General features: G+C 40.7%; 1 protein-coding gene across 8 annotated transcripts in view; it reads left to right on the forward strand.

Moving 5' to 3' along the window:
• The first annotated feature begins 6,430 nt into the window (after window positions 1–6,430).
• MACROH2A1 (macroH2A.1 histone) overlaps window positions 6,431–20,145 on the forward strand; it is a 99,345-nt gene continuing 85,630 nt past the window's right edge. For 4 of the 8 annotated variants that reach the window (XM_072629893.1, XM_072629897.1, XM_072629894.1 and 1 more), the window contains exon 1: window positions 6,516–6,732. The gene's annotated coding sequence lies outside the window, so the exon portion shown is untranslated. Of the gene's footprint in view, window positions 6,733–20,145 lie in introns of all 8 variants that reach the window. The other 4 variants (XM_072629891.1, XM_072629895.1, XM_072629896.1 and 1 more) reach the window with 2 other exon arrangements.

The raw sequence follows: 20,145 nt of genomic DNA on the forward strand, positions 1-20,145 counted from the left end.
TCTGGGAGTATGCGTGGACTGCAAACTAAGTGAGGAGTGTGATACGACTTCCAAAAAGCCAATTTAGACTTTTAGGAGGGGTCTAACTTCTAGCAAAAAGGAGGTGTATTCTGGCTCCAGCACACCACTGGCTTCAAGTATGTGAAGGGATCTCATGTAGAGGAGGGATTGATTTATTATTTTGGGACCCAGAGGATGAGACCTAGAATACTGGGTGGAAATTGCAAAAAGATTTAGGCTTAATTCCAGAAAAAAACTTTCTAACAATTTAATGCTATGTAAAAGTGTACTACCTCTACAGGTACTTCTGTGCACCTTCATTCAAAGGTTAATTGACCACTTATCAGGTGTGATATAGTGAAAATTCTTTTTTGTGTATAAGTTGGACTAGATGGCTGGTATGGTTCTTTCCCACTCTCAAATTCTGTGTTTCTTGAGCTAAAGAAGATTGTTCTTTTTGTCTTTTTATTTTTTAACACATTCTCTTAGGGGCAGTAACACAACTAAAACACATTTATAAGCAAACTTCCAAGGGATGTGTCAAAAGAATAGAGAAAAAAATTGAAGCAATATATCTTGCACTGGAAAAATGTACCCTCAATATGAAATCAATATATTTGAATTAAGAAAAGCACAGCTGATCTCTGGAATGGGTTATGAAGAGAAGAGATACAAGGTGTGAATCTGCAGAAGCATACTTACCAAGTCTAGGATTTAAAGAAGTGGAATGTGGCTTTTTGTTTCTACCTCTTGCCCTGCCTAGGGTCTTTGTGAGATCTAGAAAAGAGCACTGGGGTGAGAGAGAAAAGAGTGAAAACATTTTATTGTGGTGTAATTTCTGCAGGTATGGTGGCAGGAGGAATAATTTTGGCCTTGCCACAAGTTCAGTTCAATTCATAAACAGGCACTTCTCTAGGGAGGAATAATCTTTCCTGGGATTGTTTCTTACCCCAAGGAACCTGGGGTGGATGTTTCTGAAATGGAAGATGGGCAAATGGGTGTTATATAAATTCAGAGGGAGGGATGAGAGCATATTCTTAAGTGATGAGTTGAAAGGGGTTGGAATCAGACCAAGTCCTTTGACTATGAAGACCTCTTTCCACCATGCCACACTGCCTCCTCCATCATTAATTAATATGGTTCCTCACATCACACCTATCAGACTGGGTAATGTGACAAAACAGGAAGATGATAAATGCTGGAGAAGATGTGGGAGAGTTGAAACACTAGTTCATTGTTGGTGGAGCTGTGAGCTGATCCAATCATTCTGGAGAGCATTGGAACTATGCCCAAAGGGCTACAAAAATGTGCACACTCTTTGACCCAGCAATATAGCTTCTAGGACTGCATCCCCAAGAGATCATAAAAATTGGAAAAGGTCCCATATGTATAAAAATATTTATAGCAGCTCTCTTTGTGGTGGCCAAGAACTGGAAATCGAGGGGATACCCATCAATTGGGAAATGGCTGAACAAGTTGTGGTATATGAATGTAATGGAATACCATTGTGCTATAAAATATGATGAACAGCAGGACTTCAGAGAGGCCTAGGACTGACATGAATTGATGCTGAGTGAAATGAGCAGAACCAGGAGAACACTGTACACAGTACCAGCCACAGTGTGAGAGGACTATTTCTGATAGACTTAGCCCTTCACAGCAATGCAAGCACCTAAAACATTCTTAAAGGACTCGAGGCAAAAAACTGTCCACATCAAGAGAAAGAACTGTGGAATTGGAATGCAGAATGAAGAAGACTGTTTTCTCTTGTGTTATGTTTTGTTTTTTCTCATGGTTTCTCCCATTCATTTTAATTTTTCTACGCAACATGACTAATGTGAAAATGTGTTTAATAAGAATGTATGTGTATAGCCTATGCAAGACTGCATGCTGCTTAGGGGAGGGAGGGGGAAGGGAGGAGGAGAAAATTTAAGACTTTTGGAAGTGATTGTTGAAAACTGAAAACAAATTAATTTTAAAAAATAAAAAGAGAAATTTAATCAGAAAAAATTAATATGGTTCCTTATAAAAACATGTGTGAGAGAGAGAGAAACCGAGGGGGTGGGGGAAGAGAGAAGAGTGGAGAGGAGAAGAGCAGAGATGAGAGGAAATGCAGAAAGTAAGCAGCGGAGAGAAGGAAGACTTGAGAGAGATCTGAAATTTCATTGAGTTAGGCTAGATAGAGTAAGGAACAAGGCTTTTGTTTTGCAAAAACCCCAATTTGTATGAGTCCTAGAAAGAATAAAGAAAGAATACAGGCCCACAAAACCCATGAATAAGAAATTAGAAGTTAGAGTATCCTCAGAGGAGAAAGGAATAAAGAAGAGAATTAAATCAGCACTTCTTAGAAAGGGGCAATACAAATGAATATTATTCAAATTATGAAACTAAATAGTTTCTTAGAGGGAAGGGAAGATTCTGTAACACTATTTTCTGGGTGGAAAAGGATAGGGCAAAAAAAAAGGGCTGGGGGCAGGGTAAGGGATGCAATGATATCAGATACATATAAAAGAAACAAATTGAAGTGCCTTGATGCTGATTTTAAATTTAATATGACAGAATTTAATGGAATAAAATACATTTAACCATATTTTAACCTTACACATGAGTGGACTGAATGACTTATTAGGACATTATTGTTTTACTAAAACAAATGGGAATGGTGGAAATGATAAGGAAACAAAACTCAATAATACTTTTCTGTACACAACATTTTTAAAACATAGAGAGATGAACAAAACGAAAGCGAAGTACTAGAACAAGATTTATTATGATTCATACAGTTATAAAAAAGGAACTGTATTTATGATTTTAATGCAATAATAAAAATAGATAATATTGAGAGATAAGCATGAACACTACATTATGCTTGGAGACACCATAGACAGTGAAAAAATAAGATTATTAAATATGTACATACTAAATAACAAAGCATCTAAGTTCTTAAAGTAAAAGCTGATGGAGCTTCAAAAAGATATTGATAGTAATGATAACTATAGGACATTTTAATATTCTTCTATAGAACTGGAAAAATCTAACAGAAAGAAAAACAACAAGAAAAATGCTGAAGAGATTGTTGGAAAAAATAGATTTCGAAAAACCTCAAGTAGTTTTGGAGTATGGAATTAAAGAATACACATAATTCTCAGCATCACATTATTTACAAAAATTGATTTGTGTTTGAAGGCATAACAAGAATGTGAAAACACTAAATATATCATTTACTGATCATAATTCAATAAAAACTAGTAATCAATAAAGGAAATATGAGCAAAAGATATAGTCCTAAATGAAAGTTAAGTAATGACATACTAAATAATCAAAGTACCAAAAAGAGAGAAAAGACAGAAACAGAGAAAAATAAAAATGCAAAAATAAAAAGTTAAGATGGCACATTCCCTATTAATAGGAAATAAAATAGTTCATTAGTACATCTATCCATTCATTCATTTAACAGGCATTAAGTATCTACTGGATGCTGGAGATAAAAAAAAAAATAAGACATAATCTTTACTCTAAAAAGCTTATAATCTAGTAGAGGGGATAAATGAAATGGACAGAAATAACCATATAGCTGTAATATAAAATGGAATGTAGTGAGTCCATAGGAGAGATCCAAACAAAAGATTATTAGAGGAGGGAGAGATCACTCTAATCAAAGAAGAACAGGTAAAACCTCCTGGACAAGGCAGGACCTTGAAAAATGGGTAGGATTTCACCATATAGAGATGGAGGAAGAAACAATAACTACCTTATTGACCTCATTGGATTATTGTGAGAATCAAAGAAGATGGTAGATGTAAAAACATGTTCACAGAATGTGAGTTAGAGGTTACCACTTAGTCCAGCCTATTTCTATATATCTCTTTATTTTTTTTCTACAACACCTCTGACAAATGTGTATCTATCCTTCCTTTGGAGATCTCCAGAGAAGGGAAACTCCTGCCACATTTCTTAATGCCTCATTAGTTTTATCTATTTCCTCCCCTAAGTCCTCAGTCTGGGAGTCTAACCAATGTGCCAAGGGCCTTTTCACACTGTGTGAATACCAGTCAGCTATCCATCAAGTCATTCCTCCTTCATTCTCAGCTTACCTCCTTTTCCAGTCATATTTCTGATGTTATTTCTTTTATCAAGCAATTTGGCACTGGTGATGTTACAGCCTATTGAGTTCTACCAAGTACCTCTCCATTATCCCTGAGGTGACCTGAAACTTTAATTCTTCAGAGACTGTGATAGGCCATAACCAAACAGAATCACGGAAAGAATATTGACATAAAAAAAGATGTCTCTGTTTCCTGGGAAATGTTCAAGTCATTAAAAATAGTACACAATTCCAAAAGGCTAACTAGCTTGCTCCCCTCCTTCTATATAATTCTAATATTGTTCACTGTCCAATCATAGTTTACTATCCAAGATATATGTACTGATAGATGAATTGTGTGAATTCCCTAACATACTTCATGTCATGGTCTTGCTCTCCTGTGGGAAGTTAGGTCAAATTCTTTTGAGTGATTATATACCTCATTAGGGAAATCTGCTGTATTCCAGTGCCTGATGCAATGATCACAATGTGAAACAGAAGCACCTGGAGGATCCCACAATCTGTAGGAAATACCTCTTTAACTCATATTTTTTGAAGGATATATTTCATAACAGTAAGAAGCATCTTTGTCATATCTATATCTCCTTATTTTATGCCTCCCTTGATAATAATAATTAGAGTGGAAAACAAAGTTATCTGCTGTTCCATCTTTCAAGCAGTCTCATATGAAAGGAAATCACTGTTGGAAGAGAGCTTTTTAGGTGATATGTGGCTGTACTATATCAAGTACTATTTTATAGTCAATAAAACATAAGCACATTAGGATCTTGTATTTTTGGTGCCCTCCAGTCAATTATGTGCCTGTAAAGATGTCTTCCGTTGTGAAGTATCTTTTGTGAAAATCTCTTTTCCTCATATCTTTATAAGTGCTATAATCTGAGTGTCCATTAATCACATAAAGATTTTGTAGAGATGAGAAAGCCATTTAGCTCAGTAGTTACTGACATTTTCTGGGTGGCCCTTTTGGAGTGATAATGAGAGGTGGAGAAGACTAGATGATAGAAGGGTGAGCTTCTAGTCCAGAAAACATGCGTTAGATCCTGCATCTAACACACTGGCTACATGACCCTGGGCAATTCTCTTACACTTTAAAAGCACCAGGCAACTCTGAGCCAATAAACTGCTGCATTCATAGGAAAGTCTTTAGGGACATCAGTGGTCTGAAGACTCTCACACACGCACGTTTTTCCTCAAGTCTGTGATGTCCTCTCTCCTTTCCTACTTCCTGAGAATGGACTTTTTGTACTTTATGAATCTGAAAATCACAAGGAAGAGTGGTTTCTTCCACTTCCTTTTCTCCATTTCTAAATCAGCCTGGGAGAGGGTCAGTCTTTGATCCCACTAAGAAGGCTTCCAACAGGCGTCCTCAGCGAGTGCTCTGCTGTGCGTGGTGGAAGGAGCACTCCACTTTGAACGAATGAAAGGACCTGGGTTGGAGCACTGTCTCCGCTGCCCGAGCTGCTGTGGGATCTTCAGTTCCTACTTCTCCTCGTCTGGGGTTGAGTTTCCTCATCTACCAAAGGCAGGGTCTGGACTAGACGGTGAATCAGGTTCTTCCCAGCTCTCACCTGAGGTAGACAAGTTAGAGGGAGCGGACTGGGCAGCCCTCAGTTACTTCCAAGTCTTTCTCCTGCTTCGGTCCCCTTCCCTACGGACAGGGGCACAGATTTCTTTCCAAGGAGAGCTCTGGCTACAGCTGATGCGTTTTGAGTTTTGCTCCCCCACACCTCCACAGACCCCCGGCTTTTCTCAAAGGGCAACCTCCAGACTGGCAGCCACACTACAGTCTGGAGAGATTATCGGGGAGAAGCCCCGAGAAGGGCCTGAGCAGGGACCACTGCGTCCACTGAAGTAGGAGAGAGGCGACGGCGTTAAAGTCTCCGCAGGTAGCGAGGGGGTTACCTTGTGCCGCGCCAGCGGGACAGGCCAGCCCCACCCCGCACTAGGCAAACTCCCGGAGGTAGGCTCTGGCTTTCTGTGGGCGTCTTTTGTTTCCCGAGAGCCTCTCCACCTCAGTGCCTAGCAAACAGAAGGCATTTATTTCATAATGCTTCTCGAATTAAACTGGGAAGCAGCTACCCGACCGGAGGGAGGAGAAGGAGAAGGAGAAGGCCCTTCAGACTGCAGGACCGGAGCTCGAGCGTGCCCTGGACAAGGAGCCAGGCTCTGCTGCGGAGGGCTCCGAGGCCCGGGGCAGCGGGGCAGCTGGGCTCGGGCGCTTGGAGAAGCTTCAGGCTGCGCTCCGAAGCGGGCTCGTACGGGAACGCGCGAGGCCGCGCTTTGGAAAAGGAGGGTGTAGATGGGGCGCGTGCACGGGGACGCAGCATGCGGGGGAGGAGCGGAGGGGGAAGGGAAGGACCGCTGCCAGCCGGACACGGGCCGAGGATGGGGATGTGACGAGAGGTTCGCGGTGCATTGTGGGAATTCACACAGACGCTGCCGACTGGTTCCAGTTCACACGGCGGCTGATAGGAGAGAGAGGGAGAGAGGGGAGAGAGTGAACGCGCGCGAGCGAGAGGGAGGTGGGGGGGAAGAGACTGGACGAGCGAGCGCGGAGAGAAAGAGCGAGAGCGGCCGAGGCCGGAGACATATTGCTGCTGCTGCCGCCGCTGCCTGGGAGCCGCTCCGTAAGTGATCGGCTGGGGTGGGGGGAGGGTCCGGGCTTTCCCGCTCCTCTGGGGCCGTGCGCTTGTGTGCTCGGGCAGCCGCGGCCGCCGACCCCCGGCGCCGGGGGGCTGCCCTGCGGAGCGCCCGGTGTTGCATTGAGCATTCTGGCTCCGGGCGGCCCGGGCCTCCCGGAGAGGATACATTGTATCTCTCTCGTCGGGCTTTGGGCGCGGGGTGGGGGAGAGGCTGGTCGGAGCCCGCGGGTGGGGGTGGGGGAACCTGCTCCAGCTGCCGGGAGAGCGAGAGAAAGAAAGAAGGAAGGAAGGTAGATTTCGTTTGTTTCTTCCTCATTTCCCTCCCTCCTTTTTTTTTCCTTCAAAGAGGTCGCCTTGCTTTTTTCCCTTTCTTGCGAGGAAGCTTGCAAGGCCGACAGCTTCTTAATTTTTAAAAATAAACCCGGAAACCAACTTCCTTTGGAAGAAAAAAAAGCAAGCATCCTATCCTTGACGCTGCCGCTGCCCTCCTCCTCTCAGCCGCCCCCACTCCCCTCCCGGGCCCGGAGCCGGCGGAGCCTCCCGCCCTTGGCGGAGCCCCGGCCCTCGGAGGGGGCTCCCGGGTCGGGGTAGAGCCTGGTGCCGCCGGCTTGTTGAAGGGAAGGTGCAGAACCTGGAAAGAGGTGAAGAAAAGGACTCCTCCCCTCCCCCTCCTTTCCCCTCCCCCTTCCTTGCCAGGCCTGTGCCCAGGGCGGTGTTTGAGAGTCTTGTTGTGTTAAAGGTGCCTAAAGTTGCACTTGGAAGATGAGGCGGCGTCGGCGGCAACGTGGCGCCCCGGAGTTACGAGAGTGCATGGGAGAGAGAGAAGGGGGGGTTCCGAGGTGCCCAGAACAATACTGGCAGAGGCAGTGAGGGCAGAGAAGAAAGCCCTGGAAGGAAGGAGCTGGATGTGCGTGGGGGGGGATTGGAGCCGTGACCACCCCGGGTCCTGCCGTTACTTATCCTGGGTGGAGGCGGGGAGAAGTCCGAGGAGCTACCCCGGCCCGGGTGGGACCCAGCTGACCCTGTGGGTACCCGAAGGTGATGTCCGGAAAGGCTTCTTCTCATTAGGAAAAGATGGGAGTTCGGGGGACCGACCAGCACCACAAGTTCTTTAGTTTCTCTTTAGTTCTCCTGTTTACAGTTTTAATGTTTTTCTTGAAGGTAATTCCCGGAAGGGCTTATATTTCCCTTCTGTTGCAGCTTGGTGAAATGCTGGATTTGGAGCCTGAAGAACTGAGTTCGATACCTGACTCTGTCAGACTGCCCTGTGTAATCTTGGGCACTTTGGGCCTTGGTTTCCTCATCTGTAAAAGGAGGGGACTGCAGTAGATGACCTCCAAGTCCTTTCTGGTTCTGCACCTTTGATCCTTTGGAGGGTTGAGAAAACATTGGAACTGCAGACTTGCCTCTCTGTTCCTTGGAGGAGGATGGGTAGAGATTGGGAGGGATGTTTGAGTGTTGTCGGTCATCTCCCCTGGCCATTATGGGTGACTCCCTTAACTGACGACTCATTACAACCTCCATTATTTAAATGGAGTTCATTCAGATTGGGACTGCAGTTGTATACGTTAAGAAAATGATTTATTTCGAAACACCAAATGGGTTATGAAGAGCAAGTAAATCTTAAGTCTAACACTTGCACTTATTGTGAAAAACTTGTAAGATTTTAACGATGCCATAAAACATCCTGTAAGAATAGAAAATTATAGGGTCTTGCCAGTTTCCCTTCCTCACCCTCCTAGTTTGAGGTTTCACAGTTCAAGGTGCTTCCTTCCTTTTTAAGATTAGGCTTTCTTTAAAGATGATTTGTTTTTTGGGAGGCTAGTAGCACTCATTCACAGCTTTGGAACTCAATTTTGCCAACTGAGACCCATTTGATTATGGAAGCAAACACTAATTTACTGTCCGTGGTAAAACAAAACCTAGAACCTCTGATTTCCCAGACTTGGCACTAACTCTTCTATCAATCCAAACCAACTTTAGTATGTTGTACTCCCTAAATTTCATGAGAAAATTAGAGTTCCTCTTTGTAAAAACATTTTTACTTTTTACAAAAGCAATCAGAATTTTGAAATTATATATTTTTTCTCTGCTTTGTACAGTGAGATAGTCAAATACACGATCTCAAAAAATCTAGGTTTATATTCTTAATTTAATAGTAGCAGTATTTAGCATTTATAAAGCCCTCTAAGCTTAATAATGGTACTTTAAGCCCATAACAACCATATAAGACAGGTGCTGTTGTTGTGCCCATTTTACAGATGAAGAAACTGAGGTTGAAAAGTTAAGTGACTTGCCCAGGACCACACAGCCACTATGTTCAAGACAAGATTTGAACTGAGGTCTTTCTGATTCCAAGTTCAGTACTCTATCCATTTCACCACCTAGCTGTGCTAGTGTTGAAAGCTGACACATGTAGTACTGGAAATAAAGGGTAAAGGAAGCATGAAATTATACCAGGAAGCACTTGGATATTGAGACATTTTTCTTTTTCAGACCTCAGAAATTGTTCAGTTTCCCATAGCATACAAACGGAGGATTTTAGTGAATAGCAGCTCAAGTCAACACACATGGCAACCAAAAAAGCTAATTTCATCTTGATAGAATCACAGTGCCCAGAACATGGAATGCAGTGGTATGATGGAAAGAGTGCTAGGTTTGGGGTCAGTCTCTGGTTATTCACTTTTCTCTGGGCCTCTGTTTTGTCCTCTATAAAATGGGAGGACCACCACTGAGGGCCCTTTGAGCTCTAAATGTACGGTCCTGTGGTACTCCCCTAAGTGTTCAGTTTTAGTCAGACAATATAGTTCTTTTATTCATTTACCTAGACTTTATTGAGTGCCTACTAGGTTCCAGACACCAAACAGTGGATACAAAAATGAAACTTCCTGTCCTGAGGGAGCTTATGTTCTCTTTTAGTGTTGTTTTTAGTTCTAAATACTACATTTGAGGAAGGATGTTGTACAGGAGAGTGTCCAGAAAAGAGTGACTGGGATGATGAGGGTTCTTGAGGTTATACCATATGATAATCATTTGAAGGAAAGGGGATAAGGACTCATGCATCAATCATTATATACAAACATTAAGCATCTACTTTCTACCAGGCACTGTGCATGTCCAAGGTCACATAGCAAGTCAGTGATGCAAAGGGACCACAACCTAGGTCTTGGCTTGAGTCATATCTTTCTCTGCACAGCCTTATAGCCTTGCTCTGGATAGGTGATGCAATGAAATAAAGTGATGATTTCTTTTTAAAAATAATAGAAATGACCATAACCACTCATGTATGTACAGTGCTTCGCATTGTATAGTTTTCATAATGTTTTCACTTACATTGCCTCACTTAATCTTTGCAACATCTCTGTGACATAAGCAGAATTTGTCACACTTGTTGGAGGGGAAAGTGTTTTGTAAACTTTAGAGCACTATTGAATAGTATCATAGATTTAGAACTTGAAAGGACTTTGGAGGCAACCCCCTTCTCATTTATAGATGGGAGGGAGAGACAGAGTAAGGTTATGACTAACCTACGGTTAACATAGCTAGTATCTGAGGTAGCATTTGAACAAAGCTCTTCCTGTCTCTGAGCCCAGTGCTCTACCTGCTGCATCATCCAGCTGCCTTGAGTATGAGTTATTATTAATAGGTAATGACTTTGAGACAGTCATTAAAAAAAACAGATCTAGGGGTTTTAGTGGACTTCAAGATCAACATGTGTCAACTGTGATCCAGTGCCAGCAAATGAAAATGAAATCTTAGGTTGCATTAAAAGAGGGCTAGGGATGTGAGAGTCCCGCTGTGTTCTTCCTGTTTCAGCTCAAGTATGGAGCACTGTCTTCAGTTCTGGGGGCCCAGTTTTAGGAAAGACCTAGAGAAGTTCAGGAGGAATGGCAACCTGCATGATGGAGGGTCCTGGGATCAATTGATAGGATAAGTTGAAGGTAGTAGGAATGTGTAACCTGGAGAAGATTAGACTTCAGGTTAGATGTAATAGTTGTCTTCCAGTATTGACAGGGGGGGTCATGTGGAAGATGCATAGTTAAACTTGGGCCTGAATAGCAGAACTAGTGGTAATGGGTAAAAATTAGGCCGATTTTGACTCCATGAGAGTAAAAACTTCCTAAAAATTAACTGGGATTTCCCCCTACCCAAAAGTCTCCAGGAAAAAGTTGGATGCGCACTTGTAGGGATGTTGTTGAAGGGATTGTTAAACAGCTGTGAACTGGACAAAATGGTTTCTGAAGTTCCTGCCACCTCTAATTTTGAATAATGCACAAATTAGGCTTCAGCACCTAGATCACCTTGAACTTTCTGACAGCTATTTTAACAGAAAAGAAAACAATCAGTTCATAATTTACCCACTTACCTAAGGAGGCCCAAAGTAGTAGGGAATTTTGAAATATTATTCCAAGATAACCTACAAAAAATTTACTTTGGACAAGTCATCATAACATCAAGCTTGTTCATTTTTTTTCCCCCACCACTGCCACTGAGCAGTGTAGTAAAACTTGCTTTACTTGCTTAAGTCAGAAGGAAAACCCCAAAACAACACCCCAACAACAGCCTCGCTGCTTTTGGCGTTATTGCAGCTGTATTAGGAGATTGTTCCTCAGTTTTTTTACAGATCTAGGGCCAGTGGTCAGAGCAGACTACTGTAGAGATTGTGGTTTTCTGTCTCTTAGTTGAGAAGAATTCTCTGAAACCCTGAAAGAAAAAGGTGTTACGGTGTCCAAGTATTTTACCCACTTCTGTATTCTGTTTGTGTTTTTCTATGCATTCCAGTTTCACTGAGGCCACTTGGTCCAGTGAATTGGCAGCAGATCTGGAGTTGGAGAACTTGGGTTCAAATCCCAGTTTTACTACTTAGGATTTGTATGATTTTGGAAAAGTCACTTCTCTGTGCCTCAGTTTCCAGATGAGCAAAATGAGAGGGTTGGACTACATAACCTTTGAGGTGTCTTCCAGCTTGTGGTTCCAAGAATGTCTGCAAGCCAGTGTTTCATCTATATAAGTTCACAAGCTTATGTTCTCTTTGCTGATAATTAGAAGAAAGTTTAGCTCTTCTGTGTGAATGGCTTAGAAGAATCATTTAGCAGTCAAGAATCTTGGAAATGTATTATTGTTTGGAAATGTTTTTTTTTTTTTTTTCACAGAACAGCTTCACTGTTCCTGGGAGCTTTTATTTGATGGGTTTCCTTTAGAGTGGATGTTTTCTGTTTTGTATTGAAGCACACCCTTTCCAAATGGAAGGAGCTTGTGGACTGGGGATGGGGTGAGGAAATCACTTTGTGAATCAGGCATTTGCCTTAATTCAATGCAACAAGCGCCTCATATGTGCACGGCCTTGTGCTTGGGTCTGGGGATGTAGACCTTACAATCCAACAGGGAAAGGATGGGGAAAGATAATACATGGCTATGACCCCAGGGAGAATAGACAAGATGACATCTGAAGTCAGCTTGGGACTTGAAGTAAAATGGAGACTTTAAAAGATGAAGCTGGGGGGAGGCATTCTCTTCTAGACATTAGGGGTGATGTGTGTAAAGATGGGGAAGGGCAGAAATAATAGCATGAGGAAAGTCCTACATTTGTTTCCTACATTGCTAGGAAATCAGGATCAGGTTAGAAAGGTAGTTCAGAGTAAGTCTAAAAGAATTCTCTGCTTTAATCGTTAGGCAGGGGGGGCGTTCTGAGAAATGTCATGACCAAAGTAATTCAAAGGGAAGATCCGTTGGGTGCCTGTATGGAGGATGAATTAAAGAAAGAAAACTGGTTATGAAGTGAGGTTCTTTGGGAGTCTAAGGCTTTCCTGAGTTGGAGTGATTGTAAAGAGAATGGAAATGAGGACTAGAGAGATTTTTGTTTTACTTACTGGCCATTAACATTTGATGAAAATTCCTGTAAGTGAGTAATCATGGTTTGTGTGCTCTGCATTGGTGTTAACCCTTTTTGTAGTAGATTTTCCAAGGCAAATTGAAACTCCCTGTCAATTAGCTGATGTTCATATGCACACTAGGTTAGTTTTAAGCCCCAAATAAACAAATCAGGAAGACAGATGTATAGCAGGTAAAGTTACAAACAATATTCTGAAGTACAGAATAACTGGGTCTTTGGATTATATATACATTGAGCTCACCTGTTGCACTTCATGGCTTGTTTCCAAAGGATTATAGGAAGTTGACTGTAGGATACTTATCTAGTACAGCATGCTTTCAAAGAAGTGTGTGTGTGTGTGTGTGTGTGTGTGTGTGTGTGAGAAAATGAATGAATGGGGACATATGACATTCTTGATTGGCTGGAAAACTAGATCAGGCCCCTATTTTAAGCCAATCAGAGTGACACTTTTTAACCCCAGCCCAGTGAGTGATGGTTATTGTACTGTATCCTATGCCTCTTGGGAGTGACAACAGTGACACGGTTAATCATTTTGTATGATGGGAATAAATGGAAGGGAATGTTGTAACAGGATTAGTGTCTCATGCTCCAGAATTAAGTGTCTCAGATTGGCCTTGGTGATTGAAGTTGATGGGAGGGTGACAAATGCTTGTGTAGAAAGTGGGCATTTATCCAACTCCATGAGATCATTATCCTGTGACAACATGACTTTGATCTGAGCGCTAATCTTACAGAATCTGTCATCCTTATAGTAGGATGTAATTACCTTTAAATAGCTGTCACCAGTCAGACTCTAATCAATACTTTTATTTGTGGCAAATATACAAGTATTAATTATTTAGCTAATAAAAAAACTTGACAATCTATCTTTAAGCCATTTTGTAATTTGTCTTGATTATTTGCTTCTTGCTACTTGGTTTTTAGGTCTGTCTAATAATGGAGGTAATTTAGCAAGTCTGAAAAAAAAACCCTTTATTTGGCTTTCTGCAGGAGAGAAACTTTTAAAAGATGTGCAGAGGTGCTTACTTGGAGATAATTTTGGACATCTTTTTGTTTCCTTTGTTGCTGGGGAATCAGGATATCTGGATTCCATTCTGACTGAGCTATGCACTGTTTAACCTTAGGTTAGTTTTGTAACTTTTGTGGGCCTTAGTTTGGTGAATTGTAATAGAAGAGAAAAGGACCATCTTTGGCCTACTCATCTCTCTTACAAGTATGTGAGAAGGGCATGTGAATGCAGCACTTTGAACTCCTTGGAGGAAAGTTGCTGTGTACTTTGGAAGTGGAATTGCTATTAATGGATTCTGGTGTAGGCATGACAGGCATTTCTCATAATGGTGTCTTAAAAAAGTCACACACAGAGTATTGCTCAGAACTGGTATGTATTCCCAAAATTAGGAAAGGAAGTCAGCTGGAAGAGAGGCATAAATGATAATTGTGAAATGCTTCGCACAGTGCTTGACACATAGTAAGAGCTATAGAAATGTTAGCTATCATTATTATTATTATTATTATATGTAATAAAGCACTATCTTCATAACAATCTTGTGAGGTAGGCAGTGCAAGTCCCAGCTCTGACACTCAATACCTGTGTGACTTCGGGTAAATTATTCAACTTCTCTAAGCCTCAGTTTTCTCACCCATAAAAAGAGGGGATAGGACCAGAAGATGATGTCTGAGCTCTTTCAGCTCTAAATTTTATGATTAATCAGTCTGTCAATATGCATTTTTTAAGGCCTAATATGTGTCAGGCCCAGGGAAAACAAATAGAAGAGAGAGAGCCAGTTTCTGCCTATGAGGGAGCTATCAATGTACTAGGGGCATGCAGTATATTTACAGACATGTGAAATAGAGAGCAATAAATGTGCTCATGACTGAAGGGCTCAGGACAGGCTTCTTTAAGGAGGTAGCCCTTGGGCTGAGTTTTGGAAGGAGCCAAGAGTTCTAAGAGGCTGAACATTCTAGGCATGGAGAAGAACCTCTTCTCCAAACAGTCTGTGCCTTCTAGAGGCCAAGGGGCCTGTAAGTATTCTATCTGTTTGAAAGATGAGAAGTTTAAGCAGCTGGCAGGGTGATATTCTGGTAAGTATCCCTGGATTTCCTATTGGCCTTGAAGATTTCCAAAGAGCTTTACTATCCTATTTGAACTTCACAAAAGCCTTGTGACATGGGTGCTGTTGTGAGCCTCATTTTGCAAGTGAGAAAACCTAGGCTGAGGTTAAATGATTTCCTTAGGAGTCACATATCTAGTGAGTATATGAGGTAGGATTCAATCTCAAGTCTTCCTGATTCTAAATCTAGAAGTCTTATCCATTCATCACCATCACAGAGTTGGCCAAAATGTGGTGAATTTTTTTGAAAATAGCTTACTAAAAACTCATGAAGACATGTTTATCTACTTACGTGTTGTGACACAGTGGAAAGAGCACTGGATTTGTTGTTAGAGGACCCGAGTTCAAATCTCAGCTCTGCCACTTACTATTTGTATAACTTTGGGCAAGTCATTTCATGTCTTTGGGTCTCAGTTTCATCATCTGTATAATGAGGGGATTAGATTCAATTATATCTAAGTTTCCTCTTAGCTTGAAGTCTGTGATCTTTCTGTATGTATTAGGCTACGCTCAATGTCATTGGAGGGAATGCCCATATTCATGAAATGGATCTTCTGAAGTATTGAAATGAAAAGCATTTATAGAGCTCCTACTGTGTGTCCAATATCAAATCAGTGATGCAGGGGACCCAGAAGACTTTATTGCTAGGATTTCATATTTCAGTTGGAGATACAGTCAGTTAACAAGTACTTATTAAGTGCCTAGTGTATACTACTGTATTAGGGATGGTATAAAGACAAAAATGAAATAGTCTGCCCTTGAGGAGCTTATATTCTGTCAATCGAAATAACATAACATATGTATGTGTATGTATATTTGTGTATGTAGAAATAGGTATATATGTGTATATGTACATAAATGTGTATATGTCAGAGACATATGCAAAATAAAGGGTAATAGCCAATCACTTTCCCAAACATAACAACATTTGATGGATGTGTAAGAAAGCAGAGAGGGCTCTAGTGTGATTCAAGTGGGGAAAGTCAGAGTTTGCATAAAAATAAGTCTAAGAAAAGCACATATTTTCAGTTTGGAATAGAGAGATAAATTAGGATCATACGATTTAAGAGGTGGAAAGGATCAGCTAGTGACCCAGAGGCGATGAACCTGAAGCCTTGAGGCCACATATGACTAACTCTTCAAGTGATCCTTGAGGCTCAATCCAAACTTCACAGGACAAATTAAGAATCTATTTAGGCTAGGGTTTCTTAGCCTGGGGTCCATGAACTAGTTTTTAATGTATTTTCATAGCTGCATTTGAAAATAATTTGTTTCCTTTGTAAGCCTATGTATTTTACTTCATTCATTTAAAAACACTTAAGAATGGGGTCTATGGCACAGAAAAAAATTAAGCATCTTTGATCCAGTGCAGTCCCCTCATTTAAAGGATGAGGAGAGAGGTACAGAGTTGTTCAAGATGTCTTAGGTAGCAGAGCCAAGACACAGACTCATGTCTTCCGACCCCAAAGGCTAGACTTGTAATTAAGAAGATCCGAGTCAGAGGAGTTGAATTCATGACTTTGATTTCTTCATTATATGTCTAGTATCTTTTATACATTCTCTGTAGGCACTTCTTCTCCATAGGCACTTAGCTCTCATCAGTCATAGCTGGAGTGAAATCATATTACCCAACCTGGTGGCATTCATGCTTCCACAGAGCTATTTGGGGAAGCTTCCCTGTGGTTGTTTGATACTTTCATCAAGGATGCTGTCAGTGTGTGTATAGATCATTCTCAAAGATTTTATGGGGATAGGAAAGTAGACTACGTAGCTAGAAAATATATTCTGGTTACTCTTCCACAATGACTAATAAGTAATTCTATATTAAGTACCTACTGTGTGTCAGGAACTGTGATGGGCATTGAATTTGCAAAGACAAAAACAAAACAGTTCTTTTCCTCCAGGAAATTATGGTCTATCAGAGGGAAATAATACATATGTTCTTAAGTATGTACAGAGTCCATATCAAATAAAAGTAAGATAACTTTTGGCAGGGAGGGCACGAGCTGGTGGAAAAGAAGGGCTAGTGATTTAAATTCAGAGTAGAGCAGGAAGGAATCTTAGATACCAATCAGCCTTCTGATTTTATTGAACAGTAGATAGAATCCAGAATGGAAAAGGGATGCATACGAGGTCATTCAGCAAGTTAACCTGGGAGGAAAAAAAGGAAATAATGCACAAAGAAAGGCATCATGTAAATACAGAAAGGTGAAAACACTACCTTTATCTGTGTCTCAGTTCAAAGGGAAATATTTAAGAATCTGATATAGAAACTTATTTTATAGATGCTTTGCTGTGAAACATGACCAGGGAGTAAGGGTGCTTGATTCTATGTGACTAATTATGGCATGCTGCTCAGACAGATGCCTTCTCCAATTTAACTTAAAAATCTTGGAATGAAATGAATATAAAATGGACTAAGTATGAAAAATACCCTTGAAATGCTGAAATTTGTCTATACTGTACAAAATTGAAAGGAGTTAAAAGATTGCTGTTATCAGTCATATTTGTTCCATACTAAACCTGGGTCTCCTTGGCAGTTTGAGGAAGCCTATGAATCATTTCTCAGAATGTTCATAATTGTATAAGTTAAGATACATAGGATCGCAAAGGAAATCAATTACATAGTGAAATAAAATTATTAAAATTTAAAAATAATTTCACAGACCCCATGTTAAGCACTTGATTTAATACATAGAAGAGCTTTCCTCCCTAGATTGACTGCTGGTTTGGTATCTCAGAAGCTCAGCTTCAGGGAAGGATGTTAAGGCTAAAGAGATAGCAAGCAAATCAGAAAGATGATCTCTCTGCATGCTAGAGAGAAAGGAGTCAGCCCTGAATCTCATTCACGCTGAGTGGGTGCTTCATTAGATGGAAAGGTCATTGTGATCCAGTCCCCTTAATCTATACAGCCAAGTATCCCCTGGTGAAGGGTGATCTGAAACTCCGGTCATGTGGAATATGAAAACAAAAGTCCTTATTACCCTTGTTCATCTAGAATTATGGGGGCCATAGTTTCTGAATCCCAGGCTGAGACATGTCTGAAAAAAACTATTTCGTTTGCAAAGCCTTATTTGAAGTACATTTCTCTTTCCTGAAATTGCAAGTATACGTGAAAATCTGGAAGACAAATGTTCACTGTCTTGCCTTACTGAACTAGGGCCTAAACTTTGAACATTTTAACTATTTATGTTGTACACTAGCTAGTTTGGAACTGTTGGCAAAAATTACTCACACAGAGATAAAAAAATCTTTATGCGATTTTTCAGAATTTTAATTTCTATAAGTTTGAAATATATAGCTATAATAGACCAGCCTTTGTTCTGACCCACACACCTCCACTTTTCCATATATCAGACTTAACAGGCAGTTTGGCCCTTCCCTAGGCCAGGTGTAAATGTAAAGTTGGGGCTATTAAGTTTTTCAGGGCAATCTTCTGGAAACAGATCCTGTGAATGCCTGAATATACAAAATGGGACAAAGAACTTTAATTCTAGGGAACAAGATGTACTTCACAGCATGTCAAGCATAGAAGTCTAATTGTTCCTCTCCTTAGCAGAGATCATACTCTTTTCTAGCTGTAATTAGCCAAAAGTCACTAGCCAAAAGGCAGCTATGACTGCTTAAGGTGGGGTATGCCCCCCAGGGATTGTTGAAGGGTATTATGAGGTAAAGTCACAGTTCAAACAAAGAGCTAAACTATTTTCAGGAAATATTTATCACTTTTCCATATGCTTCTATTTAAAAACAAAAAACACCTACCCATTTAAAAAATTACCATAGTAGTACATGACTTTGATATCCATAGACTCAATGGAAATTTCTAGTTGGGCTTTATGGCTCTAAGAAATATCTGCAGTAACACTACACGGAAGGTAGCAAAATGTTTATTCAAAACCAGGTCAGGATCCTTAAGACATTATGTGAACCACACATTTCCTGCTTTCTTAGTGGGTAGAGGCACCGGTAAGTAGGGAATAGTTTAAGTCACATTCATTCATTCATCAAACGTTTTTATTAAGCATTTTTCACTGTAGCCCTGTGAAGTTGGTGGCCCAAGTTGCAGCCACCCTGCTTTGTACTGTATTACCTTTGTAACTCAGACTTTGCAACTTGTATGCATTTAATTTCTCTGAACCTCAGTTTCCTAATTTCTAAAATAAGGGAGTTGGACTAGATTTCCAGAAGCTCTCAATCCTGTGACCTGTCATTGAAAGTACTGTTAGATGGTGGTAAAGATAAAAAGTTGACATAAGACACAGGCTACCTACACCTCATAGTAAAGGAATGAGAGACATTGCATTGTTAGACAGTAAACAAACATTCTCATTAAAATGAGCAAGGCTTAAAATTATGAGGACTACCTTTCTGACAGTAAGCCCTGTTTCTATATTATCTACCCTTTAGGGAACAGTTGACTCTTTGCCATCTTTTGGGGGATGGGTGGATAGATGTACTCCAGATAAGGCTCTCTCCTTTGGACACCTATCTCTGGGTTGATTCTGAACAGAGGCTTGAGCAGCCTTAGTTCCTGTTAGATTTGTCTGTCACAGAGCTCTGATTTTTCTAAGAATTAAGCTAACTGACATTTGAACCAGGCCTCAAGGGACATTAGAGCCCCTAGGGGGAAAGAATGAAGTACTAAGATACCTATAAAATGTGTTGCATCATTGGAAAATGCTTGATGCAGTGAATAGAGTGTACCTAGTAGTGCTGTTAATGAGACTATAATTAGTGTTTTTATAAACATTTATATTTCTGTGGCCTTCAAAGAGCTGAACTAATATAGAGAACTGGCCCTCTGGGCTGATGACTAAGCCCTTATTTAATGATGTTAGGGCCATTTCACAGATTAAGAAACTGAGCAGATAAAGAGGTTTTGTGATCTGCCAATAGCCAGTCAGTGATTCTGCTAAGAATTCATATTCTATGACAACGAGATATAATACTGGATTTCAAACTGGAAGACCTAGGTTTTAGTGTTAGGTCTGTTATTTACCAGTTGTGTAGAGTCACTTAATCTCTAAGTCTCAATTTTCTCATTTGTCAAATGGAAAAATAGTATACTACCTACTTTCTCAAAGGGTAATTTCTAGGAAAATATTCTGTGAATTGTAAAGTGAACTATCTGACACCGACTTCATTGTTCCATCACACTTGATTTGAATGAAAAACCCAAGAGACAATTTCTGAGTAATAAATAATCAATTTATTAATTAGCCTAGCTAATAATCAATAAATTTGTGGTCAGTAAGTTCTCTTGGTAACCAAAGACAAAAAACATGGAGACTGGAAGCCTTAGTGAACGTTTGGAAAAGGGGATGTCCTTGAGAGATGATGGGGAACAGTTAAGGAGGGGTGGGCATATTATTAAGGAGGTGGGCTTCAACTCCT

This window comes from Notamacropus eugenii, chromosome 1, assembly GCF_028372415.1.
Source record: "Notamacropus eugenii isolate mMacEug1 chromosome 1, mMacEug1.pri_v2, whole genome shotgun sequence".
Lineage (NCBI taxonomy): Eukaryota > Metazoa > Chordata > Mammalia > Diprotodontia > Macropodidae > Notamacropus > Notamacropus eugenii.